We start from the raw sequence: 16029 nt of genomic DNA, 5'->3' as shown, positions 1-16029 counted from the left end.
CCCACCTAACCCCCACGTGCCCCGGGTCGTCCCCTCCCTGGCATGGATGCCATGGCGGCCGGCGGCGCCAAATTAGATCGCTTCCTCCCATTTCCCGATTTGTGGGCTCCTCTTACGGTCTAGACCACGATTGCGGATGGAGCTGATGGTGGGATTCAGATCGGGAGAAATCCCCAGCTGCAGCCAAGGGCATGTACAACGGGGTGGACGCAGCTGTCTATAAAAGGTTGCACGTAGATATTTTCCTGACTTGGAAGAAAGAGAAGGTAGAAAGGGAACGAGTCAGTCTGTAGAAATACATATTGTCTAATCCCATGTGAATAGCTGTTTACCGATAGCTTGTTCGCCGTTGTGTGGATAGTTCGTCTATCGTTGCCCTAGAAAATCTCTTATTCTGTTTTGTCCTTGCCTCCAAAACTCTGCATGCATGCAAATGAAAAGCAGACCGTGTTGTGCCAAATAGTCAGCCTAGTGTATAGGGCATCTATTGTGATCGTCTATAAGCTGACGTGTAGGGAACCTACATACTGCAGCTGTCTAAACTAATGTACATGCCCTAAGAGCATCTCTAGCAGATCCCGCAATCGGGCGGCCCGCACAACGCGTTTAAGGGAGCCAGCAAAAGTTTTTTACGGTGCCGCGAGCGTTCCGACGGAATAGATCCTGTAAACGCGTCCCGTAAAACATTGCGGGACGCGTTTATGGTATTTGTTCCGCCGGAGCGATCGCGGCTCCGTAAATTTTGCATACCATCGAACAAATTACACATTGCAATAATATGAATCGAATGGAATCTTAATATAAATTCAACATACGAATATATAAATGGACCAAAAAGCAATTCACAATACAAAAATAGTTTTCATTACAACAGATATTCAAATTCAAATAATTATTACAACACCAAATTGTTCAAATCTCACACGAATACAAATGAATAAAAAAATAGGGATCTATCTCCCCCCATAGAGTTGCCACCGATGCTCAATAAGATCATGCTGGAGTTGGTTGTGCGAATCACGGTTCTCGATCTTCCAGTAGGTCTCAAGAAATGCAGTGATCTCATCTCTGTCCCTGACAGACTTCACACGGCTACCAACATTGTTATAGTTGTACTCCCAGTCCAAATCCCTCTCATCCTCGATGATCCTATTGTGTAAAATTACACAAACAGTCATGATGTTTCTGAGGGATTTTCATCGACGAGATGCAACAATGCTAGGTTTTCGTCATCGTCATCGAGGATCATCTCTTCTAGTCCGAATCATCAGACGAAGACGACAAGGACGAACTCCAATCCATCTACAAACTGCACACAAAACACCCATTGAATTTTACTCCAGCCAAATCGAGCACAAAACCGTGGGTGTTGGACATACCTCGCCCGAAGCCGGCCGAAGCAAAGCCGCGCCGTCCTATTCTTCTCCCTCGCCAGCCGAAGCAAAGTCACGTCGGGCCGCCCCTTTCTTCTTCCCGCCAGCCGAACCAAAGCCGCATGACCCTCTTCCTCTGACGCGCGCCGCTCACAGACACTGAGACCAATGGGATCCGCAAGCTCCAAGCCCGCGCGCCAAGCTCCAAGGCAGATCCATGGCGGCGGTGGGGTGAATGGATGCGGCGTGGGGTAGGGCGGCGAAGCTTTCGGGCACGCCCGCTGCAGAAACTTGGTGGAATGGATGCGGCACGTGGCGGCGAAAGTTTTGGGTGGTGCGGGGCAGCTAGGGGCAGCAACAAGGGGCGGGGATGTGCGGCGGCGGCGGCGGTGAGTGGAGGCGGGAAATGAAGCCGGCGAAAGTGGGTTCACGCAAAGGAAAGGGAGGCCGACAAAATCGGGTGAAATCCCGTAGATATGGAGAAAATGGGCTCGCGGATTCGGGATCGCACAAAAAAGTTTTTGGGACAGCCGGATTTGGATATTCTGTTCGGGACGGGTTTACGGGCTCCATCCCGCAAAGCGGCGGTTATTAAACCGGATGACCCGGTTTGCGGGATCTGCTAGAGATGCTCTAATGCGGGTTCCTTAAAATGATCTGGTTAAATGTGCATAAGATGAGATGTTATTACAAACCAAACGAGAAAGGAGAAGACACGAGGATCATGAGGCTCTAGATAGCAATTGTCATGAACCAAACCTAATGGCAACTCATCAAATAGGATTTATTAGGAGCGATCACTATCAGATTCAAGACGAATTGGAGTATCAGTTTAGAGGGAAAGAGAGGAAGAGAACAGGAAAGAGGAACAAGGCACTAGGTTCATCTTTGATTGAGTCCACCCCCATCTCTCCTCACATTACAAAGGCCTCAGGCCCTCGTCTGGTCGCTGCCAGCATGTCACAACACTTCGGGGCCTTCACTTCGGTGGACGTTTGCTGGGCCATTGTCGATGTGGAGGTCTAGCCTTGAAGCTGCCCCTGGGCTGCGACCGCCCCGCCGACGCACGCAGTCTAGGTGCTGGAGGAGAGAACACGACCATCGATGCCTCGGTCGAGGGCTGCTCACATAATCGTGCGGTGGGAGAAGTTGCACTGAATCAGGTAGTACGTATCTAGCAGGAGTCAGGACAAAATAGGCACGTAACGAGGCACAACGGGGACCTATTTTGTCCTGACTCCTGCTACATATGTACTACCTGATTCAGTGCAACTTCTCCCACCGCACGATTATGTGAGCAGCCCTCGACCGAGGCATCGGTGGTCGTGTCCTCTTCTCTAGCACTTGGCATGAGTGCGTCGGCGGGACTGTTGCAGCCCACGGGCAGCTTTGAGGCCAGACCTCCACATCGACAATGGCCCAGTAAACGTCCACCGAAGTGAACACTACCAGAATAAATGACGCCGCCGACGGTGTTAGCTATGCCGACGGCCCCCGTCGGCATAGATGGAGATACGCCGACGGCCGGGGAAAAGCCATAGGTGTATAGAAGCCGTCGGCAAAACTTTGTCTATGCCGACGGGCACCGTCGGCGTAGATTAGCCGCCGGCATCTCCCCCACTATACCTACGGGGACCGTCGGCATATATACACCGTCGGCACACATATGGGCCCGCCGACCCAGGACCGGATGGGGAGTTGACGCCGTCTCCACTATGCCGACGGCCCTGACGGAGGCCGTCGGCATAGTTAGTACACTTTTAGTTGTCAGAAAACACGTGTGCTATCTACGCCAACGGCCTGGCCGTCGGCATATCTGTCTTCTATATATGCCGACGGCCAAACCGTCGGCATATATGTTTAAATCTAATTTATATAGACTTAAACATACAGAAATTATATGTTTTTTATTTTTGTGGTCTATATATGTTTTTTATTTCTTATTTTATATTTTTAAAATTTAGACTTGATTAGTTTAAATCTAATTTATATAGACTTAAACATACATAAATTATATATGGATTTCACGCAGAATTTTCCCTATATTATGAATATTTGGTTTGTTTTTACTTTTGAGTATGTTAAAATGTAACCTCATGTAATTTTGCATATAGGTCCTTATACTTAGTAAAAATCACAAATAATTCATACTTCCATAGATTTTGACAACTTCTAAATGACTTTTTTATCATAATCTTGCACCGCCTTGTAGCAATGCCATCGAAACACCGTACCAGGTCCTGATGCGTGTGTGAATGTGTTGTGACATGTGTAGATGCCCTTCTTGGGCTCCGAGGTGTGCTCCCCTCTACGAACGGCAGAGCCGCCGTCACTTGGAGGGGGGAATCATGCGCGTCGGGTAGAACCGGAGGGAATATATTGGTTGGTTGGGTCCAGACCGTATTCGGGGTTGTTCCTATGGGCTGACCAATCGCAACCAGGTGGAAGAGTACACTGGTCAAAGACCGTCCGTTTAAAGTCAAAGGCTAGATCATCGTGCCGACGCGTAGACCCAACGCGTCCGTTTCCCCCCTCCAGGTGCCGGCGGCGGCGCCGTCCGTGAGGGGGGGGCACACCCCGGAGACGCGTGCCGGGCGTTTGCAACCGCCACAACACTTCCAGACTTGTGAGAGGCCGCCCACGCAAGATTTGGCGGCATGCTATCCCCCGGAGGCCGCCGACCGGCCACAGTCGTAGACGCGCGAAGAGCAATCCGCGTAGAGGGAATTTTTCGGAAACTTCTGCATCACCAAAAAATATGAAAAATTACCATCGTTCCTATAGCACATGTGCCCACGTCGTGCAAAAGAACTCATGATTTTATCGCGCTCCGAGTATTTAATAATATTCACGCCGCATCGTTAACGCAAAACGTCTACTACCGTGTCATCGCCGTCCGTGAGGGGGGCCACACCCCGGAGACGCGTGCCGCCTCTTCGAACATGCCACCACACCACCCCGCATGTATGAGGGCCCGGTGCGACGCTCCGTGGCATTGCTACCCCCAGGGCCCCCGTCCCGCCTAACCCTGTAGCGTTTGACCATGGGATCTAGCCCTTTGACTTTGCACGGACGGGCTTTGAGCAGTGGACCTCCCCACCCGGTTGTGTTAGGTCAGCCCATAGGAACACTTTGGAGCAACATCCGGGCCAGACCCACAGCAATATCCCCTCCGTGTAGACCCGACGCGTCCGTTTCCCCCCTCCAGGTGCTGGCGGCGGCGCCGTCCGTGAGGGGGGCACACCCCGGAGACGCGTCCCGGGCGTTTGCAACTGCCACAACACTTCCAGACTTGTGAGAGGCCGCCCACGCAAGATTTGGCGGCATGCTAGCCCCCGGAGGCCGCCGGCCACAGTCGTAGATGCGCGAAGAGCAATCCGCGTAGAGGGAATTTTTCTCATACTTCTCCATCACCAAAAATTATGAAAAATTACCATCGTTCCTATAGCACATGTGAACACGTAGTGCAAAAAAACTCATGATTTTATCGCGCTCCGAGTATTTAATAATATCCATGCCGCATCGTTACCAAAGAACGTCTACTACCGTGTCATCGCCGTCCGTGAGGGGGGCCACACCCCGGAGACGCGTGCCGCCTCTTCGGACATGCAACCACACCACCCCGCATGTATGAGGGCCCGGTGCAATGCTCCGGTGGCATTGCTACCCCCAGGGCCCCCATCCCACCTAACCCTGTAGCGTTTGACCACGGGATCTAGCCCTTTGACTTTGCACGGACGGGCTTTGAGCAGTGGACCTCCGCACCCGGTTGTGTTAGGTCAGCCCATAGGAACACTTTTGAGCAACATCCGGGCCAGTACCACAGCAATATCGCCTCCGTGTAGACCTGACACGTCCGTTTACCCCCTCCAGGTGCCAGCGGTGGCGCCGTCCGTGAGGGGGGGCCCACCCCGGAGACGCGTGCCGGGCGTTTGCAACTGCCACAACACTTCCAGACTTTTGAGAGGCCGCCCACGCAAGATTTGGCGGCATGCTAGCCCCCGGAGGCCGCCGGCCACAGTCGTAGACGCGCGAAGAGCAATCCGCATAGAGAGAATTTTTCGGATACTTCTCCATCACCAAAAATTATGAAAAATTACCATCGTTCCTATAGCACATGTGCCCACGTCGTGCAAAAAAACTCATGATTTTATCGCACTCCGAGTATTTAATAATATCCACGCCGCATCTTTACCGCAGAACGTCTACTACCGTGTCATCGCCGTTCGTGAGGGGGCCACACCCCGGAGACGCGTGCTGCCTCTTCGGACATGCCACCACACTACCCCGCATGTATGAGGGCCCGGTGCGACGCTCCGGTGGCATTGCTACCCCCCAGGGCCCCCGTCCCGCCTAACCCTGTAGCGTTTGACCACGGGATCTAGCCCTTTGACTTTGCACGGACGGGCTTTGAGCAGTGGACCTCCCCACCCGGTTGTGTTAGGTCAGCTCATAGGAACACTTTGGAGCAACATCCAGGCCGGTACCACAACAATATCCCCTCTGTGTAGACCCCACGCGTCCGTTTCCCCCCTCCAGGTGCCGGCGGTAGCGCCGTCCGTGGGGGGGGGGGCACACCCCGGAGACGCGTGCCGGGCATTTGCAACCGCCACAACACTTCCAGACATTTGAGAGGCTGCCCACGCAAGATTTGGCGGCATGCTAGCCCCCGGAGGCCGCCGACCACAGTCATAGACGCGCGAAGAGCAATCCGCGTAGAGGGAATTTTTCGGAAACTTCTGCATCACCAAAAAATATGAAAAATGACCATCGTTCCTATAGCACATGTGCCCACGTCGTGCAAAAAACTCATGATTTTATCGCGCTCCGAGTATTTAATAATATTCACGCCACATCGTTACCGCAAAACGTCTACTACTGTGTCATCGCCGTCTGTGAGGGGGGCCACACCCCGGAGACGCGTGCCGCCTCTTCGGACATGCCACCACACCACCCCCGCATGTATGAGGGCCCGGTGCGATGCTCCGGTGGCATTGCTACCCCCAGGGCCCCCGTCCCGCCTAACCCTGTAGCATTTGACCACGGCATCTAGCCTTTGACTTTGCACGGACGGGCTTTGAGCAGTGGACCTCCCCACCCGGTTGTGTTAGGTCAGCCCATAGGAACACTTTGGAGCAACATCCGGGCCAGTACCACAGCAATATCCCCTCCGTGTAGACCCGACGCGTCCGTTTCCCCCCTCCAGGTGCCAGCGGCGGCGCCGTCCGTGAGGGGGGGCACACCCCGGAGACGCGTGCCAGGCGTTTGCAACCGCCACAACACTTCCAGACTTGTGAGAGGCCGCCCACGCGAGATTTGGCGGCATGCTAGCCCTCGGAGGCCGCCAGCCACAGTCGTAGACGCGCGAAGAGCAATCCGTGTAGAGGGAATTTTTCAGAAACTTCTGCATCACCAAAAAATATGAAAAATTACCATCGATCCTATAGCACATGTGCCCACGTCGTGCAAAAAAACTCATGATTTTATTGCGCTTCGAGTATTTAATAATATTCACGCCGCATCGTTACCGCAGAACGTCTACTACCGTGTCATCGCCATCCGTGAGGGGGGCCACACCCCGGAGACGCGTGCCGCCTCTTCGGACATGCCACCACACCAGCCCGCATGTATGAGGGCCCGGTGTGACGCTCCGGTGGCATTGCTACCCCCTAGGGCCCCCGTCCCGCCTAACCTTGTAGCGTTTGACCACGGGATCTAGCCATTTGACTTTGCACGGATGGGCTTTGAGCAGTGGACCTCCCCACCCGGTTGTGTTAGGTCAGCCCATAGGAACACTTTGGAGCAACATCCGGGCCAGACCCACAGCAATATCCCCTCCGTGTATACCCGACGCGTCCGTTTCCCCCCTCCAGGTGCCAGCGGCGGCGCCGTCCGTGAGGGGGGCACACCCCGGAGACGCGTGCCGGGCGTTTGCAACCGCCACAACACTTCCAGACTTGTGAGAGGTCGCCTACGCAAGATTTGGCGGCATGCCCGTCCGGTGAAAGTCAAAGTGCTAGATCATCGGGTCAACTGGGCTTCGTGGTGGCCTTTCGGGTGTAGCTATGCCACTGAAACACCGTAACGGGTCCTGATGCGTGTGTCAAAGTGATGTTGCATGCGTAGACGCCCGTCTTGGGTCACCGGGGTGTTGCCTCCCTCCACGGACGGCAGTACCGCCATCACTTAGATCATCGGTCAACTGGGCTTCGTGGTGGCCTTTCGGGTGTAGCAATGCTACCGAAACACCGTACCGGGTCCTGATGCATGTGTGAAAGTGATGTTGCATGCGTAGACGCCCATCTTGGGGCTTCGGGGTTTGGTCCCCCTCCGCGGGGGCTAGATCACCGCGTCAACGGGGCTAGGATATAGTCCGGTCGGGTGGCGTGCAGGTACGACCGAATATATTTTTAATTTTTTTACTGTACTTCAAAATGGTGCCGAACTTGTCACATGGATAGCTAGTTTATGTATAAATAATAATTAATTTAGTAAGGACATTCCTAAAATAAATTAAATTTAATGTAAAACAGGTATGCCGACGGTATAACCGTCGGCATAGTTCGGCCCCACCTATGCCGACGGTTACACCGTCGACATACCGCCCATCTTATCCAACCGGCGTCTCACACTAAAAAAACAAAAAAACCTTATCCAACCGTCCACCTTACCCACCTTCGATCCAGCCCCGCCGTCGCGCGCTCGATCCAGCCCCACCGCCGCTCGATCCCCACCCTCCTCCCCTCGATCCCGCCGCCGCCAGCCATCCCCGCCCCGCACCGCTGCCGCCCTCTTCTGCGCCGGCGCCGCCCCCGCCCCGGCCGCATCACGCCGTCCTCGCCCCGCACCCGCTCGGCCCCCGTCCCTTCCTGCCCCGCACGGCGTGCCCCCGCTCTGCTCCGCCGCCGGCCGTCCCCGCCCAGCACCGCCTCCAGCCGTCCCCGCCCACCCCGCATCGCCGCCGTCCGTCCTTGTCCGCCAACGCCCCCGTCCCCGCAGCGGCCCCGTCGTCCTCGTCCCCTCCTGCTGCTGGTGAGCTGGGCGCGCTCGCGGCCGCGACCGCTGCTCCGGCGGTCCGGCGCCCCCTCCACGGCCCTCCTTTGTTGTTGGTCCGGCGCCCCCTCCACGGCCCTCCTTTGTTGTTGGTCCGGCGCCCCCTCCACGGCCCTCCTTTGTTGCTGGCCCGGCGCCCCCTCCCCAACTTGAGCAGCAGCTCGCCCCGTCCCCACCCCGACCAGCCGGCCCTCTCTAAAAGTGAGGATTTTTTTTTCCTTTTTCTTAGTTTTGTACCTCCCTATGATTGTTGCTGTGTTCCAGTTCGATTTGTGATCGAGTTAGTGACGACCTCTTGTTGAAAGAAGTTAGTGGCAAGATGCAAATGCAATATTATTGACTGTCCTAATAAGAGAAAATGATGCAAATGTGATTGTGTGTGGTATATTATGTGTTTTAGTAGAGCTTGCAAACAGCGAAATTAGCATTCGAATTTTGTCCCACATGCAGGTGGATAGTTTGCAAAGTGTTGTTTGCAGGTGGATAGTTTGCAAAATACTGATCAATGGATGACATTAGCACTATGATTGTTTTTCCAACTCTTAAGTGTCAAAGTTGTATGTGATGTGATGATATATATAATTTTTGCACGGTGGAATTAGCATTCTTTGTTGTGTCGCATCTCCATGATAAAGTGGTTTTTCTTCACGATGGTCTTGCAAAATAATGATGAAATATTTTTTGACACTTCATGGTCTTGCTAAAAAATAGTAATTTGTGCAAAATTCGTAAGTTGTTCATCAGGATTTAACATTTCTAATACTTTGAATGTGAAACTTGAAGTGGCTGAATTTATTTTGTATTGCTCATCTAGTAAATAAAGCGATGAAGGTATTGGTCCGTGATCTATGTTTTTGACACTTTATGATCTAAGTTTATTTGTCGGTAAAATTTACAGGCTTTGGTGGTGTTGCATATCTTTGGAGTCATCGTCGTCTAAGGCATTGATCCGTGATCTCGTCGTTGTTTGACTGCTTCCTCTACAGTCGAGGGTGAGCTACGAATCCATCTTAATAATCATGTCGCTAGATTTACTTTTCTCGTCAAGTCGCGTAACCTAGGCGTCTCCCGTCCGAAATGGTTGCATCAATAAATATGCATTCAATTGCATATTTATCACCGCAGCTGTTTCGGATTGTCCAGCGTTTTCCACGGACAGCCCGAGGATGTGTAGATTGGGTACGTTGTCCATGCTCTACCTTGTTCTGAGACAGGATTTCGGCGGCACCTCCCTGTTGTTCTTCGAAGCACATTCTCTCGGCTATTAGCCGAGACGTGTATCTAGAGAACAGCGGGGAGGTGCTGCCGAAATTTTTTCTTGGAACAAGGTAGAGCATGGACAACGTACCCAATCTACACATCCTCGGGTGGGATTAGGACCCATCTTTACCTATTAGAGATGTATGTGGATTCAGTGCCGTTTCTCGTCAACCCGGTAGAAAATAAAAATTGTATGTACTTAAAATTAACGAATCCTTAATCTTGTTTCCTGGCTCGTAACAAAGCAGAGGATAGAAGATAATCAGTGGATGTACAGTGGTTTTATCCGTCGGAATCGATTAACAACAGAGTGGGTCGAGAAAACCGATGGGTTTTTGAAGGAGATTTTCCGTCGTCCAATGAGAATTATTCCACCATGCCCCTGTGAAAAATGTGCCAGACGTCACAGTAGAGATAAGGGAGAAATGACTGAGCACCTTTGCACGTACGGATATATGAAAGACTTTATCATGCCAATAAACTTTGCCGAGCGGGACCGTGGTAGAGAGGAGGTGATGCGACAACGCATCGGTGGTTTTGAGGACGACGGGGTTAGAGACATGCTAGATGATGTCTTTGCTGTAGAGGCGACACATGCAACAGCTTCAGAGAATGAACCAGAGGAGCCGGAGGCAACCGCAAAGGCCTTCTTGGAGGTCTTGGCCTCGTCAAAGAAACCTCTTTATGCGGGTGCCAAAATCTCTCAGCTAGATGCCATCTTGCAACTGATGGCAGTTAAGGCTGAGTACGGCTGTACCCAAGCTTGCTTCGAAGCATTTCTGGGAGTATGGGCTAACAACCTTCCTGAGGGTCATGAACTGCCGAAAAGCATGTACACTACGAAGAAAATCATGAAGGCACTATCAATGAATTATGAGAAAATAGATGTTTGTCCGAAGAATTGCCTTTTGTTTAGGCACGAGTATGCGAATGACAAGTACTGTAGGAAGTGTGGTTCCTCTCGGTACCTTGAGGTGGTCGATGAGCATGGTGAGAAGAAGCAACTAGACATCCCCGCAAAGATTCTTCAGTATCTAAATTTCATAGAAAGACTACAGCGCCTTTTCATCACGGAGGAGTCTGCCAAAATGATGAAGTGGCACAAGAAAGGGATAAGGTACCATAAAAAATCGTACATCCATCGGAAGCTGGAGCATGGAAGTCATTTGATGAAGAATACCCCGAGGAAGCAGCTGAGGCTGGGAATGTCAGAATTGCGATAACAGGTGATGGGTTCAATCCATATGGAATGTCTACCAATCCATACAGCTGCTGGCCCGTGTTTGTTATTCCGCTCAATCTCCCTCCCGGTGTCCTAATGCAACGCAAGACCATATTTTTGTCGCTGATCATTCCAGGGCCTGAATACCCGGGAAATAATTTGGGAGTGTTTATGCAGCCGCTGGTGGATGATTTGCTCCATTCCTAGTACTTCCCGAGGTTGACATATGATCGACATCTACAAAAAAAATTCTTGATGAAAGTTTGGCTGATGTATTGCATGCATGACTTTCCTGGCTATGCCCTATTCTGCGGATGGTGTACAAGTGGGAAGATGCCATGCCCAGTGTGCATGCAGGCTCTACGTTTAATTTGGCTGTAAAAGGGTGGCAAGTATGTAGCATTTGACCTGCATCGACAGTTCCTCCCTCCAGACCATCCAGACAGGGAAGACAAGAAGAACTTCACAAAAGGCCGGGTTGTCCATGAAGTAAACGAGATTCCAACATTTTCTGGGGTAGATGTTCTTGCTCAGCTAAAAGCTCTCAAGCCTAAAGGCGAAGACAAAGGCAAAGGCAAAGGTAAAGGCAAAGGCAAAGGCAAAGGGGAAAGCGAAGGCCAAAGCAAAGGGGAAAGCGAAGGCCAAGGCCAAGACAAATGCAAAGGCAAAGGCAAACGCTTTGAGGGATATGGTGAGACGCACAACTGGACTCACATTACCCCATTCACGAAGCTTCCCCATTTCAAGGACCTCAAACTTCCTTATAACATCGATGTGATGCACAACGAAAAGAATGTCGCAGAGTCCCTTTTTGCCACGATCCTCAACATTCCTGATAAGATAAAGGATAACGTTAAAGCTAGAGTCGATCAACAGAAAATTTGTGATAGACCACATCTGAACATGCGGCCTCCTTCAAGCGGTTGAAGAAACTGGTTCAAGCCAGATGCTGACTTCGTCCTTAAACCGCCAGACAAGAAGGAAGTACTTATGTGGCTCAAACACATTGTGAAGTTCACTGATGGTTATGCATCAAATATAAGTAAGGGAGTAAATCTTTTAACGGGCAAAGTGACCGGGCTCAAGAGCCATGACTATCATGTATGGATTGAGCGGATAATGCCGGTGATGGTTCGAGGCTATGTTCCAGAGCGTGTCTGGCGAGTGCTTGCGGAACTAAGCTATTTCTTCCGCACGCTATGTGCTAAAGAAGTATGTCCGGAGGTGATTGAAAAATTGCATAAGAAGGCACCGGAGTTGATATGCAATCTAGAGAAGATCTTTCCGCCAGGCTTCTTTACTCCGATGATACATCTCATTTTGCACCTCGTGAAGGAGGTATTGTTGGGGGGGCCTGTGCAGAATCGTTGGCAGTACGGCCCTGAGAGACAGAACAAGCATCTCCGATCCAAATGTGGAAACAAAGCTAAGATTGAAGCTTCCATAGCTGAGGTAGTTATCCTAGAGGAGGTGTCAGACCTCGGGACATCATACTACCCAGACCACATTCCCACTCTGCATAATAAGGTGTCTCGATACAATACAGAAGAGCCCAAGTATAAACCCAAGCTCGATCTATTCGGTGGGCAATGTGGCAGGGCTGGGGGCTCAAAACCTTATAGCATGCCAGCACAAGAGTGGGAGGACATAATGTTCTATGTCTTGCACAACATCAAGGAAGTTGAGGAAGAGTGGATGAGGTAATACTGTTGCACCATTCCTTTATGCAGTTCGTTATGTTCACTTAGTCTTGGTCTAACACCGATTTTCTTATTTTAGTCAATTCCTACTGGAGGAGTGGACGGGAATGATTCCTCCTACTGAAGCGGAGGCACTTACTCTTCTCCGGAACGGTGCCCCTGGAAGGAAAAATTTCGTTGCTTGGTTCATGGAGAAAGTAAATTTTCACATTCCCCTAGTTCAACTTCTAGTTCAACATTTATTAGTTAATAGAACTAATGCACCCATGAATTTAAATAAACTTGTAGGGGAAAGATCCGAACACCTCTATGGATGGAAGAATTGAGATGGGTGTCCATGGGTTTTAATGCTCGTGTCATGAAATGTGAAAAGTATGATGTGAATGGGTATCGCTTCCATACAGAGGAGCACCAGAACAGCCGGCCTGATCCCAAAACTATAAACACAAGAGTGTACACCCCAGGACAAAATGGACTTGAGTACTACGGAAGGGTAGGAAAAATATACGAGCTTACATTCGACCTTGGGCGCGAGGACCTAAGGCTAGCTGTGTTCAAATGCCGATGGTTCGACCCATATGAGGGGCTGAGACATACGCCTTCCCTTGGTTTGGTCGAAGTTAGACCATCCACTGTCTATGCAAGAGATGATCTCTTTATTGCGGCTACCCAGGCCACACAAGTTTATTATCTACCCTACCCATGCCAGAAAGAGTACCTAAAGGGTTGGGAAGTTGTGTTCAAGGTGGCGCCACATGGTAAGCTACCGGACCCGAACGATGACGATTATTACTACATTAACCCCATGACATACGAGGGAGTGTTCTATCAAGAGCAACCTGATGATGTTGATGTGGCCCGATCCAATGTCGCTGCCCCGTTGGGTGTTGTTGATGTGGATCCAAACGATAATGATGAACGGAATGATTGCGAGGCCATTGTGAATGACCAAGACATACTTATGCTAGAGAAATTAAATGAAGACGTCAAAGATGATGAAGAACCTCCACCTACGTCAGACAACGAAGATGATATGCGTGATAGTGACGATGAGACCGATCGAGGCACTGGTTACAATAGTGATGATTCGTATGGGTTCTAGTAGATGTATGTTTCATGTCTTTTCTTATATGGTTTATTTATGAATGTCCTTTTTTATTCATTTTTGTTATATCTTTTTATTCATTGTTAATATACTAACTTTTTATTCTCTTTTCAATGCAGGTTCGCTAAGCATGGGAAAGGGCAAGGCTGATGGTAGTGGTTTGCTAAGCAAACTCGCCGCGAGGGTTAGTCGGAGTGGTCGACCCCGTAGTCTTCCCCCCCCCCCCCCGACTAATTGACGATGAGTCCTCACAGGGAGGTCGAGGGAGAGGTGCCCCTAGAGGAGGAGGGGGTGGGGGGAGAGGCCCAAAAGGACGGTTTCGGGGCCAAAAACTGCGCTCTGTGACAGACATAGGGGGGTCGTCTTCGCGGACCTCCTCTAGTGAGGTACCCTCTGAGGAGGAGGAGGAGGAGGAGGAGGAGGAGGAGGAGGAGGTCCGGGAGGAGGATGAGGATGAGGAGGAGGCACGCGGGGAGGATGGTTGTGGTGGGGAGGATGGTGGTGGCAGGGAGGATGGTGGTGGCGAGGAGGATGGTGGTGGCGGGGAGGTGGGTGGCAAGAAGAAGGCTTGGCTGCATGGTGGTGCACGACTCCCGGATCCTCCTGCTACCGAGGAGATGAAGTGGCTCATTGAGCCCACGGGGAAAAAGTAAGTGCCCCTTAATAATATTTTAAACACATACTATCATTTTTATTGTGCACATACTAATATTTTTCATTCTTCTGCAGCTCCTGGAAATACCCTAATGGCGCCCGTCTTCCAAACGGCATCATCACTATCCTATTGAAGAAATATTGGCCGGGGATGTTCACTCCGGACCCAGTCAACCACCCGGAGCGCAAGATTTTGGCCACGTGATGGGATCACTACGAAGCAGCATTCCACCCGGCCCATGAGACAGCTTCTAAGGCCGTGATATCAAACTTTCGGGTAAGTCCTCTTCAGAAGCACTAGTCTTGAGTTTCTTTCATAGTTTATCATCTAATCGTTTAACTCATCGCTTGTTCCATTCTGGTTTTATGATTTCCTCTAGAAATTCTATAGAGTTCTTGAGGAGCACAAGGCCATGGCCGATGAGTATGTGCTGCGGGCTGCGAGGAAGCAGACCCGTCAGATACAGTACGAGGTGCGCTGGGTGGCCATCTCACGGCATTATCACGACAAACATGGCGTGAAGGTGACCAAGGAAGAAGCTAAGGCACAGGACCTTACCTTGGAACGGGAGCAGTACATGTTGGTAAGCATAAAGGACTTTTCATTCCGACGTTTGTGGTAAATTTCATTGTTTCATGTTCACATGCCATTATGCTTCATTATGTAGGTGGCTCCTGATTGGTGCTATCGCCACCCTGAGGGATGGGCGGGATTGGTGGATATGTGGGTCGGCACGGACACAGAGTTTGCTGCCAAGAGCAGCATAAACAAGGCTAATCGAGGACGTGACGGAACACATAGTCAGGGAAACCGAAACCAGTGGCAGACCAAGAAAATTCAGGTATATCTATGTACATTAAACATTCTTGATCTTCTATTTGCCGTATGTTCTTATGTATGACTAACCTTTGTTTGGCGGTGCAGGAGGAGAAATTGAAGCGGCCGCTCTCAGACATCGAGTCCTGGAGGCTCGCCCGTGTGCGGCCTAATCGCAAGGATGACGAGAGTGAGTACTATGGCAAGGCCGGGGAGAACCTGGAGTCCTACAAGAAGGAGTTTAAGAAGTGGAATCCTGACAAAGAAGACCCCATGTCTGCGGATTCCGACGAGAGGGCGGTGGTGAGCATAGGGCCGAGGAGTCATGGTCGGTCGGCGGTTCTGGATTCGGTGATCACCCCTTCTATCTCCTACAGACGGATCCGAGCTACCAACCCGAGGCCGAGCCCGCGCCCGAGCATGTCCACTGCACAGGCCATCCTAGCGCAGCGCAACTCTGTAAGTATTTTCCCTCTTATCTTCTTTGTTTCTACTTTTATTTTCCGCTTTGTTATGTATTATGAGTTGCATCATGTCATATTGTAGGCCTACATGGAGTTCCAACGTCAGCAGCTCTACGACTGGAACCAAAGAGTTGCAGTAGTCATGGAGCACAACAGTCGCATGACGCAGCTTATGTTTGCGTCTATGGCAACCGGGCATATTCCTACAATGGAACCACCACCACCACCTCCTGGACCACAACCAGTGGTGCCTACGTTTGAACAATTTCTGGCAGACCACTACAATGTCACTCCGGTTAGTACATCACCAACCTATTCAACCACAACTTCTCGTTTATTCAATACAATCATATATTGCCTTACCATCTCTTTGCAAACATG

The sequence above is a fragment of the Triticum aestivum genome, chromosome 1A, assembly GCF_018294505.1.
Source record: "Triticum aestivum cultivar Chinese Spring chromosome 1A, IWGSC CS RefSeq v2.1, whole genome shotgun sequence".
NCBI lineage: Eukaryota > Viridiplantae > Streptophyta > Magnoliopsida > Poales > Poaceae > Triticum > Triticum aestivum.
This window is presented reverse-complemented; position numbering follows the sequence as displayed.